At 42.3% G+C, this 22,918-nt stretch overlaps 1 protein-coding gene and 1 pseudogene across 1 annotated transcript in view; one reads left to right on the top strand and one right to left on the bottom strand.

Annotated features, from left to right (window-relative positions):
• Positions 1–22,918, bottom strand: part of Gpr39 (G protein-coupled receptor 39) — a 198,050-nt gene that overhangs the window by 163,405 nt on the left and 11,727 nt on the right. The window lies entirely within an intron of this gene.
• LOC109699249 (tropomodulin-2 pseudogene) lies at positions 5,627–7,036 on the top strand (annotated as a pseudogene).

The following is a 22,918-nucleotide window of genomic DNA, read 5'->3' as shown; positions in this document are numbered from 1 at the left end:
TTAAAGGAAAAGGGAAAAACAAATAATCAAGTAGAATGAAAAAAACAAAACAAAGAAACAAACACAAAAAGTTTCAAAGATATAAACAGGGACAGTGTACTAATCAACGTAAGCTGAAAAGACATTAGAGAGACAGAGAGAGAATTGAAAATTAAAAAAAAGAGTAAGAATAAAAATAAAAAATAAGTAAATGAAAGAAAAAATATATATAAATAAAATAAAATAAATCAAAATGAAAAATAGAAAATAAAAAAAAAACCTCCAAGTTCAAATGCAATGAAGTTTCAGTCTTAATAATTTTGGAGTCCATCTCAGCCTCCAGTCCTGGAGATGGTGTCTCAGATGTTGTTCTGTAGTTGTCTCATCAAAGGGGAAGCTTAAAGTAGAACAACTGCACAAAACTACAACAACAACAACAAAAAACCCACAAAGTGTCCCAAGTTCAAATGCAATAGTTTCAGTAAGTTTTTCAGCATGCAGGTGTAATTCGGTTGTTTTCTCATCAAAGGTAGGGAGAGAGAAAAAAAAGAGTCTGGAGACAGTTCTGAGTATGGTATCTGCAGCTGTGGCTTGCCTGCCCATTGCTGTCAGCCTGCTGTTGCTGGCAGCATTATTTATGCAGATCTCTGGGGTGAGCTTAACACTCACCTGGCCCCGCAGGCTTTGTTTGGTCAGAGTTCTCCTGTGCATGAGCCTCTGCTACAAGCTTTCCCCTTTCCAAGCACTGCACCCACTTTCTCAGGCCTGCGTGTTTATTTACAGTTCAAGTAGGAAGTGGGTCTTCCCCCCTCTCCTGTGGAGTTTTCCTCCCTCTGCCACTCTCACAAGCTTTCCCACTCCTGGTTGCTGGGCGTGCCCCCGCTCCTGCCGGAGCCTCTCCGGCCAGGCCCGGCTTTTTTATTTACAGTTCTGGGTGCCCAGTGTGCCCCACCCTCTTTGCAATGTGTCTTTATTATTCTTATTGTTTATTACTCAGTTTCTCTTTTTTCCCCGGGTGGGGGTCAGTCTGTCCAGGGGGCTATGCTGATTGGGCCCAGGGTTGTCTGTGGAAGTACCATGTACTGCTTAGCTCACCTTGTCCGTGTCTTCCCATAAATAATCTTAAGGCATCTAGGCACTCCTCATTTGTGCCTAAGGAAGCAAGAGTTTGGCCTCAATCTTTAGTACTGTTTCATTTAATATTAAAGAACAGTGGCATGATACCATTGCATCTAGTCCTCAGGAAAACAAAGTGTGACTCAAGAATAATTTTATACCCAGAAAAACTATCATTTACTCCAATGATCATAAACCAACTTTCTGGGGGGGAAGATTCTGGGGCTTGAACTCAGGGCCTATACCTTGAGCCACTCCACCAATCCTTTTGTTTTTGTGAAGGCTTTTTTCAAGATAAGGTCTTATGGAACTATCTGCCCTGGCTGGCTTCAAACCATGATCCCTCTGATCTCTGCCTTATGAGTAGCTAGGATTATAGCCATGAGCCACCAGCACCTGGCTTTAAACCAACATTTTTGAACATGTAAGAATTTAAGGAATTTAGTTCCATCTTAAAGAATCTATTAGGGGGAAAGCTTTCTATATACCCAAGAGATAAATAGAAAACAACAGCAAAGGCCAAGTGAGGAAGAATAAATCTACTGAAATGTAGCACTAAGACTAAAACAAGTTGAGATCTATAATTAAAAGAAGGCCATAATTTCTACAAACCCTCCTGGAATAGCTATACTACAACAGTGAAAAGAGAAAGAAGAAGCTCTGATCCTCATTATTTTCAATAGCTAGAAAGTAAAAAATATCATTAAAAGCTGATAACTATATTTATTTGACAGCACAAAGGTAAGTCCCAATAAAAAATAGTATGATCAACCAAAATAGAGTAGAGGATGAGAAGAAAAGTAAGGAAGAAAGTACTAAGAAATTAATCTACCATGTTTCTCTACATTTGTCTGCTACTAGCCCTGTCTCTCATAGTAACCTCTCACCTTGCTGCCTGGTGGCCCTTAACCTAATAACTTTTACCTACCCATTCATTCAGTCATTCAACAAATACTTACTGACCAACATAAAAGATGTCAGGCACATCTCAAGGCACTGATAATGAAACAAGAAGCAAAATGGACAAGGTCTCTGCTCTCGTGGAGCTCACATTCAGTGGAGAGACAAACTGTATAATAAATAATTATACCATAAAATGGAAAGTAATGGTGAGTACTATGAAGAAAAATAGAGTGGAGAGAGAGAGACTGATGGGAGGGTGGGGTGACAAGGTATCACAGACCAGAATGAAATCATGGATGAGGCTTCTGACAGGAAAGAACAATGCATTTCATGCAGAAGGGACATCAAAGAAAAGACACAAGGACAGGTAAGAAGCTGGCAATTACTCACACTGTTCAGGCACAGACTGTAGGCAGCCTGGCATCTCTCCCATCATTTAGGCAGTGCTCCACTCACCTCTGCACCCATGAGTCCTCCTCCTTTCCCCCCTCCTCCCACACAACCTCCACAATGCCACTCTGCTCTCAGCTGGCCTCCACTTGTCCCACAGCAGCATGCTGAGAAATGGTGTCCTGGTCCACTTGGCCTCTTTCCTCAGCATCCTGCTCAAGCCAGCTGGGGCACCAGCCCTCCTCCTTTGGCATCTACCTATGAGCACGGGAGAGCACTGAAATCTCGGATGAAAATCAGACAAAGACAGGGTCAGGAATATTTAGGCTCCTTTTACTGAATTGGTTTCAGAGTTTTTTATAAGCAACCCTGCCGTCTTCTGGAGTTGTTTGAAGCCTGGGGATTGGAGATCCCAGTTAAAAGGAAATGGTGGGCTGTTATTGATCTTATGTTAGCTCCACAGGCTGACACTGGAAAGGGAAGAAGTTCAAACACCAAGCATAAAGCACTCTCGGTCTCTTCTCCAGCAGTGCTCAATTCCATGTCTATTCCCTAAGCACCTACGTGCCCAGCAACCTGACTGGGTTCTCAGACAGGGTAGGTGAAGGGAACTGGGATGGGAGGAATGAACAATTACAGAGAGGCTGCCATGTGCCCACCACTGTGCCAGGTACTTTATGTCTTTCCACCAAACTTTTTCAACTCCCAGGAGTAGGTAATAACAACAATGCTTGTAAGAGAATGGATGGTTAGAAGGTTAATAATGCAGGTTGACAGACCACACTCTACATCCTATCTCCCCACCTGGGCAAACTTCTCAGGTTTCTACACTATCTAAGTCAACCCAGACACTTCTGCCCCAGTTTTTTTTTTTTTTTTTGGTGGTACTGAGGTTTGAACCCAGGCCCTCACACTTACTAGGCAGGCACTCTACCACTTGAGCCACTCTGCCAACTCTGCCCCAAAGCTTTTGGAGAGCCTCTATAAGATTCTATTAGAAGATGCTAGAAGGTTTAGGGAAGAAAGAAAGGTAGAAGATATGGCAAAGGAAAAAAAGAAAAGGGAGACCACATTGGTCCTATAGGAGAAAAGAGAAAATAATTCTAAGATTCCTTTATATTCCAGGCAGAAGAGAGGCAGAAAATGATAATAAATGCCAATCATCTAAGCTCACTGAAAAACACTTAAAAAAAAAAAAGATCAGCGTTTCATTAAAAACACACTTGCTCTCAGTTCAACTGAGGAACAAAGATGATGAGAATTGAAGTGGAATGTTTTTGAAAAGTAAAAATAACAAAAAGAGACTGATGAGCAGCCCTCAAACCTGATAACCAAATGAAAATTCTAACAGCTCTACAAAAAGAGTGAGTCCAGGGCCACAGACTACGTGGGGAGGAAGGCAATTTGCAGAAATCTTGGGCAAATTGATGGCCACACTGACCAGTGAGGGCTTGCTTTCTATGACTCAGAAATGCAAACGTTTATTTGAACAATTCTCCTCTGCTCAACTCCAGCCACGAGTGTTATTTGTAAAGCAACAGTTTGCAGATGGCCTGTGGGGGTGGGGGGTTGCAAAGAGCTAGCTGGGAGAAGCAAAATTATTTTTTTCCTGAAATTTTTATCACCCCACATAACAAGAGGCTGAACCTCCCTCTCACCCAGGAAGGCACTGAGGAGTCTTGGGCTTCACTATTTGGATGGACAGAAAGGAACAAAATCAATTCCTGATTTCCTGGATGAGATTGCTACCTGATTAAAGAAAGTAGTAATTTTTACAGTACATTTAGAAGTAAGTTGGTGACAGTTGGCAAGAAATGGAAGATGCGTTGCAGTTTTCTGACCCAATGAAACATGACACAAAGTATGCTGAGGTTATTAGACATTTCCAACTAAAGGGTCACTGCATAAATGTTCCCTAGGAGGATGAATGTCAAGAGAAAGATGGGATACAGGTTAAGGGAAAACAGAGATCCACTGCATCACTGAATAGCAGCAGGTCAGGTACCAATTGTTAATTAGGACAAAAGTCAGCCCTCCTAGGTGCTTTGGCAAACCCCAGGTGTCAGCAACCTGTCAACAAATCTAACCTCACCCATGGAACTCTTTTCATGACAGAAGAAGGCCTCTTTGCCTCTGCCATGCCTATGAGAAAGTTGAGACTCTTAAAAAAAAAAGCTTTAGACAAAGCTTTCCTGTGTTTGTCTTCTAGCCACCAATTATCTCTTTGGTTGCATTCATATGAATTTATTACTATTCCAGGAGACTCTTGCCTGGCAAGTAGCATGATAAGAACTTCTTGAAGGACCCATGGACTCTTCCACAGAAAGCATTCATCAACAAATGATGTGTGCCCCTAAAACTTGTTGGAGTCCCTTGTCATGCTGTTTCCATCAATCCTAAACTATTACATTGTGATCCTTACTCATCCTAATTAAGTCTCTTCCCTCTCCCATTGAGAAAGAACTCGGTTTGCCTTAAACCAAACCTCCAAGTCTCAACAAATTTCAACCAAGATAGAGTCCTCCCTTAGTGCAGTAATCTCAGTTTTGTCCTATGGACAAGTTGTGTTCTGTAGGTGATGTTTAGAGAACAAGCATGGGACAAAGAAAAGCAAAGGGTTAGTAGCTTTATCAAAAAGCCAAACCATACTCTCTTCACTCTGACCTTCTTTAAAAAATTGTTTTCAGTGCATTCTTCTGTACTCTAATTGTGCAAAAATACTTTGAGTTTGGGTTCTCAAAGAGGTCCCTTGTTCTCAAGCAGCTTGTTGTCTAAGTAGGCATACAAGATATGTATTCAGTTTATTATCATACAAGCCTGTTGATTAATGTGTGATCTTGAACTGTGGTCAGATTAATGATATCTGTAAGCAAGAGAGTGGGAGGTAGGCTTCAATAAACACTGGAATTCAAGAATAAAGGAAAGGTAAGTCCTGCCCAAGCCTAGGCAGAAGCCACCTGTTAATCACTATTCCTGGCCACTGGGTTGGCCCTGCTTGTCCTGCCTTGCTTCCTTGGGACTGACAGAGTGACAGTCTACACTGCCAGCTCTGAGATAGGCATCCAGATAGTATTCTGAAGTGTCAGGAAGCTGACCCATTTAAATGTGCATAGTCCTTGAGAAAGTACTTTAGTCTGTTTTATGTTGCTATAAGAGAATACACATGTTCAGCAAAGCATTAGGAAAATAAAAGAAGCTTATTTTGTTTATGATCTGGTGGCTGCAGGGTCCAAACAGCATGGCACTGATGTCTGGCAAGGGTCCCCCTGGTTGCATCACAACATGGCAGGTAACATCACAGCGTGAGCCAGCAAGCAAGAGTAGCAATTGTGGTGTGTGCAGAACAGACCAAACACTTGGGGTGGCCTCACTTATAACTCACTGTCATACATACTAATCTAGTCACACAAGAGCAAGAACAAGCACGTAATCCTGCAAGAAAAGCATTAATTCATCTTAAAGACCCAATCACCCCTTTAAAGGCACCACCACCTCAATAGTGTTACATTGGGAAATTAAGACTCAACATGAGCTTTGGTGGAAACAACCCACATTCAAGCCATAGCACAGGGGCATATAAGAAGCCATTGCTTTCTCTTTTCCAAACAACCTGGAGAAATAACAAAACATTGATGCAGATGAGCATCTTGGCAAACTCCATAAAGAGCAATTAAAATAGTTGGACAATAGTCTAGATAACCTAGACCTCAAGAGTACAGTGTTCCCAGATGGATGCTCACAGAAATGCTAGACACAGAAAGCAACCACCAGCCATTTGACCACAAGTACCAACTAATGTACCTGCAGGAGAAGGGGTCTTTGGGACAGAAAGACAGGGAAGACTTTGTGCCTTTCACTGAAGAAAAGAAAAGGACAGTCTTTATCCCCAAAGAAAAGCCCATGGAAAGTCACAAAGACGAAAAAGTGCATCTTGACCCAGAATTGGAAGCAGCTTTGGCCAGCCCCTCTGACAAGGAGCTCTATGATCCTACAGCTGTCCTTGAAGGACACAATTTGCTTGACAATTCAAAGTTTGATGAAGAAACAGCCAACACTGAAGGAACCAAAGGTCTTGTAAGAAATGTAGTCAAAGGTGAAAAGGTCAAGCCAATATTTAAGGAATTGTCCAATCCCACAAATGTGGAAGTAAGTCTATATCAGATGAAAGCCAACAAGCCTACCCTGCAAGGAGTCAACTTCAACAGCATCAAGAACATTCCATCTTAATCCTGAGGAAACTTGTGAAGGCTCCAAAGACCAATACTCACATAAGGAAGTTGAACTTGGCTGCAACCCACAGCAATGACCATGTGGCCAAAGCTTTTGCAAGTGAACTGAAAAGTAAAGAACACTTTGCAAAAGACTAAACCCAAACTCCAATTCTATCACTGGAGCTGGAATCCAGCCCTAAGAAAGGCACTGAGAGAAAAATGATTCCACAACAGAGATAGAAATTGACAGCAGCAGCCACTGAGAGGTGCTGTGGAGACAGAAATTGGCCAGATACCAAGAGAATTCACAAATCCAGGAGGCTGGATAACAGTTTACTAAGCAGGGACCACAAGGAAGGGTGGCAGCTACCATCACAAAGAATAATGACCTAGTTCTTAAGAAGAACATTGAGGAGATCAAAGGTAAATTTTCATAAGAGTAAGTGAAGTTTCAAATGGCAGCCATTAAAAACATCAGGACTAGTTTATCAAAGGTTGCTTATTTCTATTAACCACACAACTAATAATATAATTGTTCTTTTTTAGCACTGTTTTCTTGGATTTTTTAATATATGCAATTATTTTATTTGCTGGCAGGCACCTCGTGCAACTTGTACAAGTGGATGGATGCACATCTTAGAGAATGACAACCATCAAAAACAATTTACACACACACACACATACAAAGGAACTACCTGAAATGAAATGTTAGCTAGTAACCCTGTGTTCCACTCAACTTGCTTTCTATTCCTAACAAAGCTTAACTCCTTGCTATTGAACCAGCTTACCTTTGTCCTCTAGTAACCATGGAGCACTGGGGACAGACTTCAATTTTTCAAGTGTCTTTATCTCTGTATTGGCAGAATCCACTGTGCCCAGGGCTTGGGAGGTGTTTGGAAAACAGTTAATGAATGACTAGAAAGTTAGGGCAGTGGTAAAGGCTGAGGCACAAGAGCAGGAAGGAAGTCATTACAGTACCACAACTCTGGTTCTGCTAATGAACAATTGACAACCAGAGCTGCAAAATTCAGCACCTCTCTTGGGTAGACTATGTTGCCTTGTATCATGGATTCACCTTGTCTGCCCAACACCATCCCATGTCCTCTGAAGCCAGTCTGGTTATCTCTCTCCTTACATAAGGAATATATGCTCAGACCCTACCCATGTTGCTGTACTTACAATGTTGTCTCTGAGAACTGGAAAATATCTATTCCACTCACACCAGCACCATTTCCACCTCCATCCCCATCCCCCACTATCTCCATTCCACCCTCTACTCTACTCTATTTCACCTCTATCTCCAACCTCCATAGACATCCTTGATCCCTCCTCTACTCACCCCTTCATACTCTCCATTGCCCTCAGCCCACCTTGATTCCTGCTACCTCATTCCAACTTCCCTTTAAACTTAGCCTTGCCAGCATCTCTTCCAGGAAGCTTTCTAGGACCTAGAGAGAGGCACAAAACCCTTTCTCTGGAGAAACTTTAGCATTTTGTTCCATGAGGCAACATTTTTACCTGCTTTGTTCTCTCCTGCACCCCAGCACCTAGCATGATGCCTGGCACAAGAGAAACTCCATGAGCACTTGCTGAATGAACAAATGACTCCATGACGTGTCATCTTAACTCTATTTCAGCACTTTTCCCTCTGAATTGTGACATTTGGTTTGTGTCTGTCTATTCCATTACACGAGAAGAAAACAACAAAAAGTAAAGACCATTTCTTAATGGATTTGTGCCCTCAAGGCCCAACACAGGCCCACCATAGAGTGGGTGCTCATCAGTTGGTGGGTGAAGGAAAGAAGGGTACATGCAATATGCCAGCACTATGCTGGACACTTGGTGAGGATTCAATAAAGATACATGGAGTGCCACACTCTAGAGATCTCTATACCAATGAAGAAACAAAATGTACACGTGATTTGCAAATCTGTTTTAATCCACTAGCTGTCCTTTCTCTATTATTTTAAGACTTACACTATGCTTCTGGGATGAGTTCTCTATTCTCTATCGGCACCTCATCTCCTTAGTCAAACAGCTGCCCCTCCCCCTCCTGGCTTGCCCTCTCTCCCTCAGACTTTCCTATACTGACCTCCGCAACCTGTGGTAATGGCTACACCAGACAAACTGGTGTTCTCCTAAGACTCCTCTTGACCAAAGACCTTCAACTCTCATCAGTACAGTGCTCTACCCTTGACCAGTACTTGGTGCAAATACCAGCAGTGTCTATGTTTGACCCTATCATGTGTCTAGAAGTCAGATCAGCATTTTCCCTTAGGGACAGTGCTGTATTGGAGAGTTACATTTCAAGGTTGTTCTCTAAGAACAAATTAGTGAAAAATAAATCACATGTATTACCAACAATTTGTCATAGAAGTCAAGACACAACAATAAATCTCGGTATACAGTTTAAAAGCCTCATAAAACAATGAAAGAAAAGACCTAGAAAACAGGCATAAATGTCCTATACACATCAATTACAGAAGGGCTTCATATGCCAAGGTTGTGTCTACAATGTTATAGAATTTGGCCTAAAATAAATATGCTACCTCTAATATGTGTGTTAATCAATTAAACTTTTGCTTAACAAACCATTTTGTTTGCCTTATTGAAATCAGTAGGGGTCACTCCTTAGGAGTGACTTGGTGAATGACCAATAAAAACTCAATGCTATCAAAAAGGTATAAACTAGTCCTTTCCTTTGCTTTCAAATTTCTATGTAACGAAAAAGGCATTTAAAAACATCTTATTACAGAGCTATAGTGGGTAAAAATGGCATAATATTTAAAACAAAAAATCAGAATATATGTAATCTATGCATGCTGATTGAAAGTATACAATTGTGTGTGTGTGTGTGTGTGTGTGTGTGTGTGTGTGTGTACATATGTGCTATGGCTTGGATATGGTTTTTCTTCAACAAAATACACACTGAGGTGTGGTCCCAAGATATTGGGGCCTGGAAGAGGTGATTAGATCATTAAAAGGGATTAGTGCTTTTCTCCTGTGAGTTCTCCCTCTCTTGGGAAGATTGGTTACCATTAAAGTAATTTGTTACAAAGTAAGCCTGGAGCCTCCTCTTGCTCTCTCTCCCACGTGTGCTTCTCTTCCATGCTTGCTCTTCCATTTTCCCACCATGTTATGATATAGCGAGAGGCCTTCACCAGATGTCTTGACCTGATTTTTTTTTAAATAAATTTCCCAGTCTTGGGTATTTTGTTATAACAACAGAAAATGGACTAGGACAAAATGCAACTGCAACAATGAAAAGATTTGTTAGAATGATGATTCATGAATGAACTGAAATGACTATTTTATAAATTTTTTAAACTATAAAACTGATACTCAGTTTTAAAAAGAATAACAGGGAGTGGGAGAGTGAGAGTCACCTGGTGGCCCTGAGAGTTGTATATTCCAGTTATCCAGTTCTTCTTTCCCAGTGCATAATGTAACATTTTAAAAAATGTTTTTACTAATACATAATACTTGTACAGAGGGTTTCCTTGTGACATTTCCATATATGTGTACAAACTACACTGGTTTGTTTCATCCCCTCCACTATTCTCTCTTATCTAGCTCTTGGTAAAGGGATAAACTTTGGATGTGTTACCCACTCAAAGATTTCTTTCCTTTATAAGGACTGATTCAGTATTTGTTACCTGGCTCTTCCAGTGTTCCCAGTTTATTATAACCTGGAAGAGTCACTGCTACTCTGAACTAAATTAGAGCAAAGCAAAGGAAGCAGGAGATAAACAGTCATCCCCTCCTTCACAGCTAGCTTGGCTGATAGCTCTGGGCATTTCATCAATGGTGAGCTTTGAAACAATTACCAGGTCATTAACTTTTTTTTTTAAATCAGCTGAAAGACACCCTTTCTCTAAATTCTACAAGTAGGTCCAATCCAAACTCCAGCAAATGCAGGAGGTTAAGAAACTAATTATATCACAGTGCAATCTCATAACTACATAGACCAGTAATTTATAGAGTTCAACCACTGGCTGGTGAGACAAGGGAATAAATAGTTCAATAGTTTGGACAATACTACCTTGGAGTCAGTACAATATTACAAATGGAGGCCTATATAAATATTTAAAAGTTATAAATCAACCTAATGAATTGTTCAATAAAACATATTTTATCCTCCTTCCCTGACAAATGTACCTTCATAATGACAAGCTTTAAAAATACACTTAGGGCTGGGGATATGGCTCAGTGGTAGAGCACTTGCCTAGCATGTGCAAGGCCCTAGGTCCAGTACAAATAAAAATAAATAAACAAATAAATAAGTAATAAAGAAGTCAATACAACTATGGATTGTATATGACTAAAAGGTGCAAAACACTAAAAATGAATGAACTTACCGATCATCATACAAGTCTGGCTCTTCTCTACACTCCAGAAATGTTGAATGAGTGATGCAATAAAAGTGTGAACAATTCACAAATCATTATATGTTTGTTTCATATGTCTTATTTTTCTTGTTTTCATTTCAGTCAGATTGCTAATAATGTGATTAAAATCAAGAATTTTAATATCACATGTATTCTGCTAACCATGGAGATCTAAATGATTAAGAGAATAAATGTGATTACATTCAGTGCATAAAATTTTTACATATTTTCATCAAAAATTTAAATTGTAGTATAATTCAAATTATAAAGTATAAACATATGCATTTATAATTTATCTATAAATTCATAAATTACAGTGTAAATTTGAATAAATTTGAATTTATAGTCTAATTTCTTATAGAAACATAAAAATTCAAATTTTCTACTAATATTCAGACAAAATACTAATTATATTGAATTTAAATCAGGGTTATTTAAATAAAGCTGATTTTCATTTTTTAGTCTAAATTAAATCTTCTTGAATATTTTTAAATTAAGATCATTCCTAACTGTAATCATCAATACCTAATGTAGTCAAGTTGCTAACATAAAGACTCAAGCAAGGCTCAGTGACTCTTACTGGTAAGACCAACTACTCAGGAGGCAGAAATCCTGAGGATCAAGGTTCAAGCCCAGACCCCATCTCAACAAAACAAACTGGGCCTGGTAGCATGCACCTCATCTCAGATACATGGGAAGAGTAAGTAGGAGAATCTCGGTTCAGGCAAACCCCAGGCAAAAAGCAAGATCCTACTGCAAAGACAACTAAAGCAAAAAGGGTCAGGCACATGGCTCAAGTGGCAGAGCACCCACCTACAAAGCAAAAGCCCTGAGTTCAAACCCCTGTACCATAAAAAAGAAAGAAATGAATCAATAGCACTTAATATGACGTTATTAATATTAAAATATGCTATGTACCACTTTGGGGAATCCATGAGAACCCCTGGAAACAAATGAGAACAAAAAGAGAAGAAAGAACATAGACACTTTGCACTATTGATAAACCACATTTCATTATGCAAGAATCTACTCCACCTATGCTATGTGAGAGGGATTTGATAAGATAATTTGCTTCTTCTTCGTACCTAAGCAGTTGTACCATTTAAATTTCTGCTCCTAAAACCCTTCTCTGACTCTGCTAGTTACAGCTGCACAAGCCAAAAGCCGTTGCGGTGATCAGCCATGCTCACCTTCTGTTTTAAGGACAGAACCAGAGATGTTGGGAAGCATTTCCCTGACAGCTGAGCAGTGTTGATGGCAGTAGAGAATACCGATTGTAAAGTATGGGTCATGAGTCAGTCCTAAAGCCTAACAGTGTGTGTGTGTGTACGTGTGTGATATTCTGAGGCATAGCTGGGGCCCCTTATGCCTAGAAATAAGGGTCCTGTGTCACTCAGTTCACTCAGGCAGGGAGAGAGTTTCAGATGGAACCTGGAATTTACAATTGTCTCCATGGGTTCGTGTGATCAGTCAGCCACCATGCTGCACACAAATTTAGTATCTTGAGATTCACAATTTTCTATTTCTTAGGTCCAACAATTTTGCCTATTTCCAAATGAGCAATCCCATTATCTGTTCCAACAGGGAAAGAAAAAAATGGTTGGGTGGGACTTACTGAGAGGATAATTTGGTCTCCAATGTGTCCAAGTGATTTTCTAGGGCAATTCTGACTCTGTAGGCTTTTTGCTTTTACACTGACTTTAGATCCTAGTTCCCAAATAAGAAATGACTCTACCATAAGGGAGTAGGCATGATGGGAACTGAAGCAAAATAGTCTCTAGTGGCAGGTGAAATTCATGACTGAGTCAGAGCACATGGTAAGATTGACTCTTCTACCTGAACAGTCTCGGTTTCAGGCCACCCCTGGGCAAGTCTGAGTCTCAGATCAGAAAACATTTCAGAGGGTTACTGACACCCTCCCATTAGCCCTAGTCACATGTAAACTTAAATTAGTTTAAACAAGTTGCTTGCTTTCTACTACCCAGAACAATGGCCGCGTTGAAGGAATGAAGTTTGAGTTAACGGGGGGGGGGGGGGGGGGGGGGGGGGGGGGGGGGGGGGGGGGGGGGGGGGGGTTAAGGAACTCAGGTATGATAGCTACTCCACTCAATAGGGCCCTTCCTGGGAGCTTTCAGCAACCATTTCCAACACATTACCCAGCCCCAGAATTGCACTGTGTTTCTTTGTTAAGAAAAAGATGGCCAGGTGTGAAGGCCAAAGTCTTAGTTTCTGAATATTTTCAGTTTCTTCCATGTTAGGCATTCAATAGATATTTGTGATCTGAAAAAAGCACGCGTGCATGGGAAAACAACAACAAAAAAACCTCTACTAGAAGATAAGTCCAGTTTCTAAACCAAATGCTTATAAACTCACTTTTGGAATGCAACACCTTTGTACACAAAGAATTGCCCGCTCTGACTATGGTGTATTCAAAGTTTTGCCTCCTAGTTACTTGTGTACACATCTCATTTCCTGTTCTGGAAGCTCCCAGGGAGGGGAGTGTTGTTCTCTCTCATTTGAGGCCTAGTGCAGAAGCTGGTATACAGCAGGCACTCTATGCTTACTTGCAAAAAGAATGAAGAAGTGAAGACTAGAAATGGTCACTCAGCCTTTGGAGGCACAGAGGTAATTTAGAGCAAAGAGACTTACACCCACAAATCTCTTCACAGAGACACAACCACGATTCTCAAGGAGCAGCCTGACACAACAGCACCTGAGCTGTTCCTTCTTCCACTGGCAGTGTCTGCAGGCAAACAGAGATGATGTCACCAAATCCCCTTGCCCTTTAATTTAAACAGCAATCTCTGTTGGTCAAGGCCCTACCCACAGACAAACAGCAGAGAAGAGAGCTACCTGTAGTAGGATGAAGGAAAGCAGGCTGCTGGGATGCAAGTCTAGAGCACTTGGACTAGCTGCCCAAAGTCTTGCCCCCCATGGGGCACTTGCATCTCATTTCCTTCCTGGTGCCTGATGCAAATGAGCCGCATTACACTCTTTTAATTTGCTTTATACCAACAACCCTGCCATTAATATTTTTTTAAGCCCAGTGACCGAAAAGATTTCCTAGCAGAATATCCTCTAACATGCTTTTGAGCTCACCATGAACTCTTTCCTCCCACAATGCCCCTGGTGGTTAAGCTTGCTTAACTAGTGGATCTCATTCCTATTTCCACCAGTTGTTAATCCAGCTTGGCATCTACTTGTCCACTCCTCAAACTTAAATGAATATCAAGGCCCCTTCCAGTTGATCTTCCCTTTCTTCTATCAACCATGTCCCTTCGCTAAGAAGCTGTCCTTGTCTGGGTTCTCATCCCTAGGAAGGGGTGATAGGAACCCAGTAGAACAGCTCCAAAGTATGTACTCTTGTATACCACCCTTGGTCCTAGTCTAGCTGAGAACCACAGCTCACTGTGAGATGAAGAAAAGGGATTTCTCAAACCTTTCTGTCACCACAGAACACACTGCAATTAACTAGTCAGAAAACCTCTGCTGGCCGTTTGCTCAACTTTTCCTGCAATGGTGGTACCAGCAAGATGAAGACTCAACCCTTTGAAGAAGGCTGGGATTCGTGACCTGCCCTCAGGACAGGGTGACTCTGAGGGGTTTCTCCAGAAGTAGGACTGAGCTTCAAGGGCTCACTTGCTGCCCACAAATCTTTGTGGTAGGTATCGTGTACTCATATCATGGCAGAGGAGGAAGGGATAGTAGTGTTATATTTGGGTGTGACCCACAAACTCTGATCACAAGCTGGAACTCAATTCTTTCACAGATAGTAGACTGAGACAGCTCCATGCAAAGGGCGCCCCTAGTGGATGATGGGAGGCAAGACAAACTGTCTAGGGTTTTCCAGGTCTTTAAAGTAGGCCAACCTTTCCTGGTCACCACTCACCAGCCCCAAATTACCACATCGTGAAACCTGGTGACCCAAGAAAATGGATAAGCACTCCGGATTCATTAAGAATTTTTTTTAAATCACTTTCCCTTTCAGAGCCATCTAAACCTGTATTGGAATGGAGCACTTCAGGAATGAGCCCCTGCACAATTACCTGAAGGAAATTAAAGTGTTCCTCCCCAAACCATCCTTTTTCTGGAAGGCATCCAGTCAGGATGTCCCTTCAACTTTCTGTTTCCTTCTAAATGGTAGCTTTTGCCATATGGAAAAGATAAGAGCAATCTCAAACCTATCTAAAGGCATCTAATTTCCTTGTAACAGAAGTCTCTCTGTTGTGAAGTGGAGCCTTGTCTGAGCTGCCTGCACAGGACAGCTCTATATTTTCAACAGAGCTGTTAGAGTAATCTGTCCTTCTCAGTCGTTTGCCAAAAGCCTTTTGGCATATGGCCTCAGTGACATTCGGAAGGCTCTTTCTACCCACGATATCCTTACGTTGAGCTGTACATTAGCCTGTCATCAAAATACTGTTACTACAAAAAGAAAAAAAGCAGCCACTCACCTTTGGTTTAGCTTTTTTTCTTCTTCTTGATTTTTAAATAAGTGATGGGCTTGACTACATTGTGAATTTTCAGGTTTAACTGCTTATTTAAATCAACTTTCATGTGGCATGCAGATTACAAATGGCCAGGTGGAGCATGAAGAGAAATCATGTTAGCTGCTCGGCCTCCCGAGTTATTTATGTTGGAAAATGGCAGGCTGCATCACGGGGGAATATTCTTATGAATGTTATTATAAATGGCATCAGAGCCCTAGCATAGCATTTTGGCATTTGGCACTAATCACAGACGTGCCACATGTCAAAAGCATTAAACATACACATCTCAGCACTGCATATTACTGTGCTGCCGGCGTGTGGCCAGCAGTGAGCAATGGTGTGCCTGTTGTCCCTTCCCTCCAGTGCACGGATATCTGTGCCTTCGGGTGTGACAGAAGGCCAGGGAGGGTGACTAAGGGTGACTCAGGAGCGAGGAAGCAAGGCCTTCCATCTGAAACAAGGATCAGGCAAGTAGGGGCCTAAGGCTCCCGTGGGCAATTTTTTTTTGCTTTAAATAGCCAGATAATAAGTGCTATAGGCCTTTTGGTCCACATAGTCATAGTCACATCGTCCTCTTTTTGTTCCTTTCTCTGCAACACTTAAAAAATGTAAAAGTCATTCTTACCTGGCATTGAAGACATCATGAGCTAAATAGAAAAAGACCTTGCCTGTGTGGAGTTGGCTGACCTCTGACCTAAGGGAATTAGGCAGCTGCCTGCCAGTGACCCAAACTGCTGTGATGTGTAAAAGCTCCGAATCCTCCTATCTGAGACAGAGCTGGGACCTGATTATTATACGTGAGCATTATTCAAACTCAAGTGCTCAAACCTTACGCTTCTACTTGTCTCCACCCCGAGTGCAGCCATGATCCTTGCGACCAGGAACTGAAAATGCCTTTTCATCTTTACCTCCAATACCACTTCGTCCAAGAAGGCTTCAGTGCCTGACCGCTGCTGCACACCTGTCCCTTCTCAGAATCTCCACCCCCAAGCCATGTTCACAGGTGTGCCAGACTCTCAGTATGTGACAATACTGTTGTGACAACATAACATGTGACTCTTAAGCTCCTTATGGTTCACCAAACACTCTCTCCAGCACTACCTCCTTCCAGCTTTGATTGCAGCCCAGAGGCAGACTCTAAGAGGTCAAGTGTGTTGCCCAACACATTACTAGAAGGCAAATAGGACTTGAGCCCTGGATGGCTAGTTCCAAAATCTATGCTTCTTACACCCCCTCACCCGCCCCCAGTTCTCCCTTCACATGTTTGCCTTTCTTCACTAGTGACTTGCAATTTCCTTGCAATCCAAGATGGCACCTTATGCTTCTCTATGGCCTCCCAGACAGAGTTTGATAGGTAGAGGCCCAGCACATGACGGCTGCTCAGTAAACATCTGGGTTAAACCAAGAGGTAAAGCCAAAGGCTGAGAAGATCCCCAAAGACCATTATGGTGCAAGTCAGGAGCTGTCACTACCCAGCCTTACCTCTGGGCCCAGACACAAACAGCTACCCAGCAGGTGGCGCTGTGGGAGGAGTGCCTGGACCCTCACCTCACACTTCCTGGTTTCCATCCTCCTCAGCCAATCGCACACACTCCCAGCATCTCTCTTCCCAAGCTGTCCCCAAGAGCATCCAAGGAAGAATATAGTAATTGTGCAGCACTTTCCAAACTGTGGGTCAAGACCAATGTTTTTGCTAATGAAATGAATAGAAAAGATCAAAATGCATATCACATTCCAAGGTAAGGAAGGGTGAGTATTGTTCAAGAAACTCTTGTTTTTTGCATGTGTATTCATGTGTGTCGAGTGTTGCAATATCAAAGTTGAAACAACTCTAAGGAAATGTTTGACACCACAAGCTCTGCAGCCAGCCTGCCTAGGTTCAAATCCACCTCAGCCTCTTAATTGCTGGACTATCCTAGGTAGGTTCCTTAAACTCTCTGGGCTTCCCTTTGCTTACCTTTAAAATAGATTAAGTAAATAACTGCTTATATTTTTGTGAGGATTTGAATTCTCACAATGAATGAGTGAATACACAATGTTCTTAGAACATCTGGTACATAACAAGTACTAAAAAGAAATGTTAGCTAATATGATTAAAACTCACAGTTGTCCACATAACGTCCCTGCAAGCTAAGGAGGCACTACTGTCATCCCATTTGATTGATGGAAACTGAGGCAGAGAGAGAATTACTAAAGCGGCTCCCAGTTCCCAGGCTCTTCTCTCCCCACAAGGCAATGCTATCCACATCACTGAAATTGCTTCCAGCCCACAGCGCTCTTTACTAAACTGAATATAATTACAAGTATTACCTGCTACCAACAATTCGCAGCTATGTGATGAGGATTGATGAGACACTGTCCATAAAGTGCTTAGAGCACCTCACAGACAAATGCAGTATAAATTAAGAATGTCATTTTAACGTTCTCATTATTATCATTAAAATGGGTGAAATGGGGAGAACACGATTTCAGTGCCTCAAGTTTTAATGGGCATCAGGAATGTGCATTCTGGGAACAACTGGTTTCTTCAGCGCCCCCATCTCAGATGGACTAGTGTGACATAAGTAATGTCGAAGCCATCAACTGTTCATTTCACGATGAAAGTCATCATTCCCTCCTTGGGGCAGAGTTTTTTGTGGTTTTGGAAATAAAGCTGGGTTTGATGACAGTCTTCCAAAAAATTTATGTTGATATATCGATTGCCATGGCCAATAATGCCTTGGCCTTACAGGTGCACACAGAAAACATCACCATGGTCATTTATCAAAAGCTCCCACCCTGAGTAGGATGCCAGGGACTGAAGCTGTTCTTGCTCTCCCAGTAACTTCTCACAGAGTAAAGGTCAAAGCAAACAATTTCAGAAGTACGGGACCTCAGGGAGCCTCTAGGCTAGAACCTCTTCATCTGGGATGATCTCTTCAAAGCCACCCTGAATCTCTTCTCTTGGCGGCCACTTTTACTTTCTGAAAAAGAAGGTCAACTCTTCCCGTATTGCACCACACAACAGCATGCAACGCAATGAAGTACAGATGTCCATGCATCTTTGCAATGCAGATCTCCACTGTATGGAGTACTTAAGTCCAGAGCCCAGGCCCCTTTTTGGTTATTGCTACAGAAACTTTTGTGATGAACTCTTCAAGTTCACACCCTTGGTGTCTCACAAGAGGAAATGGGCTGGGATTTTTCAAGATGACGTAAGCCAGTGGCCAGCAAAATGTCTGAAGTCCTCAACCAGAATTCTGTCATATCACAAGTTTACTATAGAAAACTAATTTTTGTTGAGGACCTTCCACATTTCAGACATGACCCTGGAGGTCTCCATATACTTCCTGCTGCATGTCAACTCAACCTTTGACATCAGTGCTGGATCTAATATAGAGGCCATGAAACTGAGGATTGAACATATGAATAGTTACCCTGTGTCACACACACTTGGAGGTGACAGAAAGGAGATGGGAACACGGGTGTCTTTTGTTCTGTCTCATGGTGTGTCTGTAGGTCAGAAGTCTATGTTCACTTCCCACATCAAATTTATACTGTCTAGTATTCCTTGTCATCTATAGTATCTGAAAAGTTTTTTCCCAAAGATGCCAGGTCCTAATTCCTAGAAACTATAAAAGTTGCCTTATAAGAAAAATTGTATTTACAGAAATGATTAAGATAAGAATTTTATGGTGAAAGGATTACCCTGGATTATCTGAATGGGCCCTAAATTCCATCAGATGCATTAAGAAGAAGGACACAGAGGGAGATTTGATGTACATAGAGGATGTTTTATGGTCTGAATGTTTCTGTTGTATCTCGCACAAAATCATGGCTAAAAACCTCGTCACCAATATGATGGGATTAGATTGACTTTTTGAGGTGATTGAGAAGGCAGAGCCCTTTCTTAGTCTGTTTTCCATTGCTATAACAACATAGCTGAAGCTAGGTAATTATAAAGAAATGAGGCTTTTCTTAACTCACAGTTTTGGAAGTCAAAGGTCCAAGATTGAGCATCCCATCAGTTTGGTTGCTGGTGAGGGCCCACCTTGGCTATGTCACAACATTTTCATGATGGCGGCATGGTGAGAGCATATGATAGAAGGCAAGACACGAATCCAGAGTGCCGGGAGAAACCAGTCTTGGTGGTTTTATAATACCCCGTTCCTGTGGTAAGTAACTCCAAGAGACCAACATTAATTTCTTTGCAGGGCTATACCCCCAATTACTTAATTATCTCCCCTAAGCACCCCCTCTTAAAAGTCCCATCACCTCTCACATTGCCACACTGGGAGCCAAGCTTCCAGCATATGAACCTTTGCTGACATACTCAAACCACAGCAGCTCTCACGAACGGTATTAAGGCCCTTATAAAAGAGGCCTGGGCGCTGTCTTGCCTCTTCAGCTATGTGAGGACACCAGCAAGAAGTCAGAAGCCTGCAACCGGAAAGAAGGCCTCACCCGAGGCCAAATCTGAACCTGAGGCACAGCTAGAGACTTTTGTTGTCCAGGTCAATGTTCAAATTCACACTGATTCTGTGGTGATGAAAAGCCATAATGTGATACTAGGTTCGTGACCTGGCAGAATGAGTCAGGGTCCCAGGCAGGAAACAACACACCCTGTGGATTCAGCATTAATTAACCAGCTCCTGGGAGCAGCATTTCAGAAGCTAGTCCCTTCTCTCTATTTCTCTAACATGCCCACATTCTCAGATGTCCTGACTCCTGGAAACATGATTCAAAACTCAGCAAGGGCAGAGTACAGAGAGCCACCCACTGCTAAGTTGAATTAAGTTTGCCCTACTAGTGGAGTGGCTCAAGTACTAGAATGCCTGCCTAGCAAATTTGGCCTAAAGCTACCTCCATATATATTTTAAGTTTGGCCTACAGGTTTCTCTGTACAGAGTGAACTGTGGCCTAACTTGATGTAACAGAATGTAACCTACTCTTGTAACAAATGTTAGGCTCAGCCAATCACAGCAACTGAGCTTCAATCAACCACAGCCAGGCAAACCAGGCTCAAATAAGGCAAATGTCGAGCTTTAACTAACCAAGTGTTTCTCACTTCCATTTTCTGTGCATCAGTGTTTCCAGATCATGTTGCAAGTAAAGCCGTCTGAACCATTTTGATCCAGAATGCTGCCTGGTTCTCGAATAGTAAGTAAAGCCAGTTAATATCTGCACAGCAAGACTTGTAATTTCTCTTTTAGCACTGCACAGAGTCTGGAAAAAGTCTGAAGGGAACCAAAAAGAGACTCATCAATGACAGAGCTCCTCAGCACAGACCAAGTTTGATGAGACCCTTTATGGGTATCTGTCGTTTCTGCCTCCTGGCTCTGCACCCCCTCTCCTAGGTGTATACAGCATGGTTCTCCTTTGGGGACCACACCTCTCATTGCATGCCACCTAGGGCACTATCAATCACCTGCCCTAGTGTGAGCATCACCAGGGGTGAATAAGCAACCCTTGCCAGTCCAAGAAGTTCTTACCTATAGGTATTTGACTCTGAGTGGAGCAACCACAAAGAAAGTGGAGGGCCTAAGGACAATAGCACCTTGAAGATAGAGCCCAAGCCAGGTGTCCATAGACCTGAGCTCCCTAGATTCCTAAACAGTCTGATTCTTTGGCTGAACTATACCTTACACTTTCAGTAATTTCCTTTTTTACTTCTTAAATAACTCAGGATCAGGTTTAGTGACTTGAAAAGACTTTGACACAACCACCAAGTTCAAGGTTTCTTGAACCAGAACAACCTTTGAAACAAGGTTTCAGACCCAGACAACCTTTCCAACTCCATCTTCCCCCATTGTCAGTCCTGGGTATTCACTGGAATCACCTGCAGGCTTAATTAATACAGACGCCCAAGGCCAACCTCCAGCTTCCAAAGATCTGATGGGCTGGAGTAGGGCATTGCTTAACACTCCACAGGAAATTATAATGTGCGGTAGGGTTGACATTGACCACCTTCATGCCCCTTCATGGCCACGCCTGTCTTTTGCCATCAGCAACACCCACATCCATTTCCACACCTGCACCCCTCACACTGCCTCCACCTGCCTGCCGCACACACACTAGGACCACGTTAGTCTTTTTTGCACTCTCTCCTGCCACTCCTCTTCTCAAAAGACTTCCACGGGTCCTTGTTGCCTCCAACATGTACAAGTCTAGCTAACAACTCCCTGTACATTTGGCCCAACCTACTTCGCAGTCTAAATTCATCATTCACTGCTCCCTTTTGGGTCCCTCCATGCTAGGCTATTTTTCTGAACTTATGGAGTCTTAGTGCAAACGACAAAGCCCATTCCAGTTTCAGGGGGGAAATGGGCTATTATTTATTTCACATAATCCCTAGGAGGGCCAGAGAATCTGGTACACAGCCAGGAATCATATCAGGTTATTACATCATCCTGCTTGATGCAAAGGTGCTGCTAGCCTCTGGCCTATGATGCTGCATTTACTACTCCTATCTTTGCACTCTCTCTCTCTCTCTCTGTCTCTCCATGCCATAATGCCATTTGTCACATACCGACCCTGTGCTCAAGGAGACTGCATGTGGCTTCTTCCCATCAGCCTCTTTCCAATGAGAATTTCATGCCAGTGCGTGTGACTGGCCCAGACAAGGTCACATGCTACATCCTATTTGCAAGGGATGCTGGGAAGGCAAATTTCCAACTACTATCATAGGGAAACAGGACTCAAAAAGAAGGAATTTCCCAAACATTAGAAGGTATTCCACAACTACTGGGTACCCCAAAACCACGATGAATGTCCACCACCCTTGGCCTCATTCTTTCTTCCCTCCTCAGAGCCACGACACATAACAATTTCCCCAGGTGGAGCATGTGGACATTGTAAGGAGTCAGATCCCAGCTCAAATCCCAAAGAGGAATAGACTTGACATACAAAGGCTGCCCTTTGACTCACTGGCCCTGTGCTCTGACCAGTCTTGCCAGCAGAAGCATGGAGCGAAGAAACAATAGAAAGCACTTTGACCAAAGGACAAAATGTCTCATTTTCTGGGCACCACATAAGCCCTTGAATTTTGATGCAACACGAGGAAGAGGAATTTTCTCACACACATACCTCCCGCCACCAAAACATTACTAAAATGTGATTTCCCAATTCACCCTCTTCCAGTCTTCCCAAGTCAAAGCACCCCCTCTAAGTGTTGAAGATGAGGCCTTCTTAGACTGCAACATTACATCACAGGATGCACCTGGGAGCCACTTAGAATGCAGATTCAAATTCACTTGTACAACTTCCTCAATGTGGTGGATGCTCCTGAGTACACTGTGAACGTCAAGGTTGTAGACACAACATCTCTGCAGTGAAGTTCAATTAACCACTCCAATTACTAAAAATTCTGGAGCCAACAAGTAGCTTGCTTCACAGTAACTCCACTCTATCTAAAAATATGCTATTTTTAGGCTTCTAGAAGGCTCCACCTGGATACTTTGACAAC

Source organism: Castor canadensis, chromosome 4 (genome assembly GCF_047511655.1).
Source record: "Castor canadensis chromosome 4, mCasCan1.hap1v2, whole genome shotgun sequence".
Classification (NCBI taxonomy): domain Eukaryota; kingdom Metazoa; phylum Chordata; class Mammalia; order Rodentia; family Castoridae; genus Castor; species Castor canadensis.
This window is presented reverse-complemented; position numbering and strand designations above follow the sequence as displayed.